Consider the following 6,000-nt stretch of genomic DNA (forward strand, 5'->3'; position numbering starts at 1 on the left):
GGGCAGTCTGGCCACTCTGGCATCTCCAGACAGTCTGGCCACTCTGGCAGCTCCGGGCAGTCTGGCCACTCTGGCAGCTCCTGACTAGTGGGTGGCTCTGGCGACTCTTCACTGACGGGCGGCTCTGGCGATTCCTCACTGATGGGCGGCTCTGGCGACTCTTGACTGACGGGCAGTTCTGGCCACTCTTGACTGACGGGCAGTTCTGGCGACTCTTGACTGACGGGCAGTTCTGGCGACTCTTGACTGACGGGCAGTTCTGGCGACTCTTGACTGACGGGCAGTTCTGGCGACTGTTGACTGGCGGGCAGCTCTGGCGACTTTAGACTGGCGAGGCTGGGTTTACGCACTAGATGCCTTGTGCGTGGTGCTGGTACTGGACGTACCAGACTGGGAACACGTACCTCCAGGCTAGTGTGGGGAGCTGGCCTGGGGCTCCATTCTTGCCCCGCAAAACTGCCCTTGTGCCCCCCCAAAAAAAATTATTGGGGCTGCCTCTCGAATTTCCTAAACTCTTCCATCGCCCTGGAAACGCTCCTCCTTAACTCGGCCCATGTCCATCCTTCCTCCTCGTTCCTCTGCTGCTTGGTCCTGGTTTGGTGGGAGATTCTGTCACGGTTGTCGTGGGTTAAGGCGGACCAAAATGCAGCAGGACTGCGTTTGTTCATTTTGAACATTTATTAAATCAAAAAAGAACCCAAAAACCACAAAAACAACTTACGAATTACAGACAGTCTGGCAAGGCACAAGGCTAAACACAGAACAATCTCCCACAATTAAACAGACAAACACACCCAACTAATATAGGACTTCCAATCAAAGGCAACACCACACAGCTGCCTTCAATTGGAAGTCCACCCCAATTAACCAAACATAGACATACAACTAACTAGATCAACATAGAAATACGTGAAACTCAAACAGTGCCCAAAAACCCCGGAATACTAAATCAAATGCCCTTACAACAAAAACACCACCCTGAACCACATAAAACAAATACCCTCTGCCACGTCCTGACCAAACTACAATACCAATTAACCCTTATACTGGCCAGGACGTGACAGTCACATAAACCCAAACCACAGCTAAATGCAGCACTAACCTTTGATGATCTTCATCAGATGACAATCTTAGGACATTATGTTATACAATACATGCATGTCTGTTCAATCAAGTTCATATTTATATCAAAAAACAGCTTTTTACATTAGCAGGTGACTAGCATGTGACTAGCATTCCCACCGAACACTTCCGGTGAATTTACTAAATTACTCACGATAAACGTTCACAAAAAACATAACAATTATTTTAAGAATTATAGATACAGAACTCCTCTATGCACTCGATATGTCCGATTTTAAAATAGCTTTTCGGTGAAAGCACATTTTGCAATATTCTAAGTAGATAGCCCGGCATCACAGGGCTAGCTATTTAGACACCCAGCAAGTTTAGCACTCACCAAAGTCAGATTTACTATAAGAAAAATGTTTTTACCTTTGCTGTCTTCGTCAGAATGCACTCCCAGGACTTCTACTTCAATAACAAATGTTGGTTTGGTCCCAAATAATCCATTGTTATATCCAAACAGCGGCATTTTGTTCGTGCGTTCAAGACACTATCTGAAAGGGTAAATAAGGGTTACGAGCACGACGCATTTCATGACAAAAAAATTCTAAATATTCCATTACCGTACTTCGAAGCATGTCAACCGCTGTTTAAAATCAATTTTTATGCCATTTTTCTCGTAAAAAAAGCGATAATATTCCGACCGGGAAATCGTTTTTTAATACAAAGAGAGTGAAAGTAAAAGCATGCTATCCCCTCATGCACGAGCTTCAGTCTGATGGCCCTCTGATAGAGCACTTGCCAAACGCGCTAGTGTGTTTCAGCCTGGGCCTTGAATTACGTTATTCAGCTTTTTCCCGGGTTCTGAGAGCCTATGGGAGCCGTAGGAAGTGTCACGTCATGCCAGAGATCCCCTGTTTTTGTTAGAGATGATCAAGGAGGGCAAGAAATGGTCAGACTTCCTGTAAGGAATCTTCTCAGGTTTTGGCCTGCCAAATGAGTTCTGTTATACTCACAGACACAATTCAAACAGTTTTAGAAACTTTAGGGTGTTTTCTATCCAAAGCCAATAATTATATGCATATTCTCGTTACTGGGCAGGAGTAGTAACCAGATTAAATCGGGTACGTTTTTTATCCGGCCGTGCAAATACTGCCCCCTAGCCCAAACAGGTTAACAAACGAGGATCGGATGTCGTCAACCTTCTTTTCAAAATGGTTGACAAAGTCATCCGCAGAGAGGGAGGGGGGGGGGAGGGGGAGGACGATTCAGGAGGGAGAAGGTGGCAAAGAGCTTCCTAGGGTTAGAGGCAGATGCTTGGAATTTAGAGTGGTAGAAAGTGGCTTTAGCAGCAGAAACAGTAGCAGAAACAGAGCACTACCTGTGGCCGCAGAGGACACACTGCTGGTCGGTGCTGGATAGGTTCCCCAGAAAGTCGAGGCAGCAGGCAGGGCACTGGTGGATCATCCCAGGTGAGTATGCACCCAACTCACCCAGAGCTTCCTGTTGCGCACATGTATATATCTATAGAATTTCCTGAGTTTTCCCCGCATTCCCAGCATAAGGTGCTAGTTGATTCAGGTGCAGCTGGGAACTTTATTGACCATTTGTTAGCTTATAGATTAGGGATCCCTATTGTTCCTGTTGATGTGCCCTTCCCTGTACATTCCTTAGATAGTCTTCCTTTAGGGTCGGGTCTGATTAGGGAGGTCACAGCACCACTATGTATGATAACGCAGGAGGGTCATGAGGAGAGAATTAGTCTCTCCTTAATAGATTCTCCTGCGTTTCCTGTGGTGTTGGGGTTTCCCTGTTTGGCCCATCATGACCCCACTATTTCATGGCAACAGAGGGCTCTCAAGGGATGGTCACATCAGTGTTCAGAGAGGTGTATAGGTATTTCCATAGGTGCAACTACGGTGGAGCATCCAAACCAGGTCTCCACCATGCACATTCCCCCTGAATATGCCGATTTGGCTCTCGCCTTCTGTAAAAAGAAGGCGACTCAACTACCATCCCATCGACGGGGGGATTGTGCGATAAATCTCCTGGTAGACGCAGCACTTCCCAGGAGTCACGTGTATCCTCTGTCACAGGAGGAGACAGCGGCTATGGAAACATATGTCACCGAATCTCTGGGACAGGGATACATTCGGCCTTCCACTTCACCTGCCTCCTCGAGTTTCTTTTTTGTGAAGAAGAAGGATGGAGGTTTACGCCCGTGCATTATAGAGGTTTAAATCAGATCACAGTGAAGTATAGTTACCCTCTGCCTCTCATAGCCAGTGTGACCGAGTCATTGCATGGGGCACTCTTCTTCACCAAATTGGATCTCAGGAGTGCTTACAACCTGGTGCGTATCCGGTAGGGGGATGAGTGGAAGACAGCATTTAGTACCACCTCTGAGCACTATGAGTACCTCGTCATGCCCTACGGGTTGATGAATGCTCCATCCGTCTTCCAATCCTTTGTAGACGAGATTTTCAGGGACCTGCACGGGCAGGGTGTAGTGGTGTATATAGATGACATTCTAATATACTCTGCTACACACGCCGAGCATGTGTCTCTGGTGCGCAAAGTGCTTGGTCGACTGTTGGAGCATGACCTGTACGTTAAGGCTGAGAAATGCCTGTTCTTCCAACAGTCCATCTCCTTCCTAGGGTATTGCCTGTCCGAGTCAGGGGTGGAGATGGAGAATAACCGCATTTCAGCCATGCATAATTGGCCGACTCCAACCACGGTAAAGGAGGTGCAGCGGTTCTTAGGGTTTGCCAACTACTACCGGAGGTTTATCCAGGGCTTTGGTCAGGTAGCGGCTCCCATTACCTCACTGCTGAAGGGGGGACCGGTGCGACTGCAGTGGTCAGCTGGGATAGGAGCTGTGCTGTCGCAGCGCTTGGGTACAACACCTAAACTCCGCCCCTGTGCGTTCTTTTCGAAGAAGCTTAGCCCGGCGGAGCGAAACTATGATGTGGGGGACCAGGAGCTGTTGGCTGTTGTCGGGGCTCTGAAAGCGTGGCGGCATGGCTTGAGGGGGCTAAATACCCTTTTCTCATTTGGACTGACCACCGCAATCTGGAGTACATCCGGGCAGCGAGGAGAATGAATCCTCGCCAGGGACGGTGGGCCATGTTTTTCACCCGTTTTGTGTGCATTCTATCCTATAGACCAGGTTCCCAGAACGCTAAGGCAGACGCACTGTCTCGAATGTATGAGACAGAAGAGCGGTCCACGGATCCCACTCCCATACTTCCGGCTTCTTGCCTGGTGGCACCGGTGGTATGGGAGGTTGACGCGGACATCAAACGGGCGGTGCATGCGGAGCCTCTCCCACCCAGTGTCCAGTTGGACGTAAGTACGTTCCGTCTGATGTTCGTGATCGATTGATCTGTTGGACTCATACGTCACCTTCCTCTGGTCATCCTGGCATCGGTCGGACAGTGCGCTGTCTTAATGGGAAGTACTGGTGGCCCACTTTAGCTAAGGACGTGAGGGTGTATATTTCCTTCTGCTCGGTGTGCGCCCAGTGCAAGGCACCTAGACACGTGCCCAGAGGGAAATTACAACCCCTACCGTTCCACAACGGACCGGCCTGGCAATAAGGGGAGTGGTCGGCTTTCATCCCCTGGGCAGAGATGGCCCAAAACTCCCTCCGCCACTCCTCCACTAACCTGTCCCCGTTTCAGTGTGTACTAGGTTATCAGCCGGTTCTGGCACCGTGGCATCAGAGCCAGATCGAGGCACCTGCGGTGGATGAATGGTTTCGGTGCTCTGAGGACACCTGGGATGCTGCCAACTTACGCCTGCAACGGGCCATCAGGCGACAGAAGGCAGGCGCCGACCGCCACCGTAGTGAGGCCCGGTATATGTACCGGGAGACCGGGTCTGGCTCTCGACCCGAAACCTGCCCCTTCGCCTGCCCTGCCGGAAGCTGGGTCCGCGGTTTGTGGGGCCATTTAAAGTCCTGAGGAGACTGAACGAGGTATGTTATAGGTTACAGCTTCCCCCTTATTATTGTATTAACCCCTCGTTCCATGTGTCTCTCCTCACGCCGGTGGTGGCTGGTCCTCTCCAGCAGTCTGAGGTGCAGGAGGTTCCCCCGCCCACTCTGGACATCGAGGGGGCCCCGGCGTATACTGTGCGAGCCATCATGGACTCAAGGCGTCAGGTGAGGGGCCTTCAGTACCTTGTGGATTGGGAGGGGTACAGTCCGGAGGAGAGATGCTGGGTGCCGGTGGAGGACATACTGGACCCTTCCTTACTGCAGGAATTTCACCGTCTCCACCCAGATCGCCCTGCGCCTCGTTTTTCCCCGAGGCTGGTGTCGGGGCACTGCTGGAGCCACGCGTCAGGGGGGGAGTTACTGTCACGACTTCCGCCAAAGTTGGTGCCTCTCCTTGTTCGGGCGGCGTTTCTAGCTGCCACCGATCCACGTTTCTTTTTCCATTTGTTATGTCTTGATTGTTCACACCTGGTTCCCATTACGTTATTATTATTTCCCTATTTAACCCTCTGGTTCTCATTATGTTTTGTGCGTGATTGTTTCCTGGTTTTTGTGTTAGTCTTTTGTGTTAGGGTTTGTTATCCCTGCGTGGATTTATTGGCTGTTTATTTTCCAGAGTAAAGTACGTTATTTTACTCAGTTCTGTGACCTGCGCCTGACTCTGTCCTCACCTCTGCACAACTGACACTTGACAATTTGTGTGAGATTGAGGGCATCTAGCTTAGATTGTAGGACGGCCGGGTTGTTATGCATATCCCAGTTTAGGTCACCTAACAGAACGAACTCTGAAGATATATGGGGGGCAATCAATTCACATATGGTGTCAAGGGCACAGCTGGGAGCTGATGAGGGGGGTCTATAACAGGTGGCAACAGTGAGAGACTTATTTCTGGAGGTTCTAATTTTTTAAATTAGAAGCTCGAACTGTTTGA

The sequence above is a fragment of the Salmo trutta genome, chromosome 30 (assembly GCF_901001165.1).
Source record: "Salmo trutta chromosome 30, fSalTru1.1, whole genome shotgun sequence".
Taxonomy (NCBI): domain Eukaryota; kingdom Metazoa; phylum Chordata; class Actinopteri; order Salmoniformes; family Salmonidae; genus Salmo; species Salmo trutta.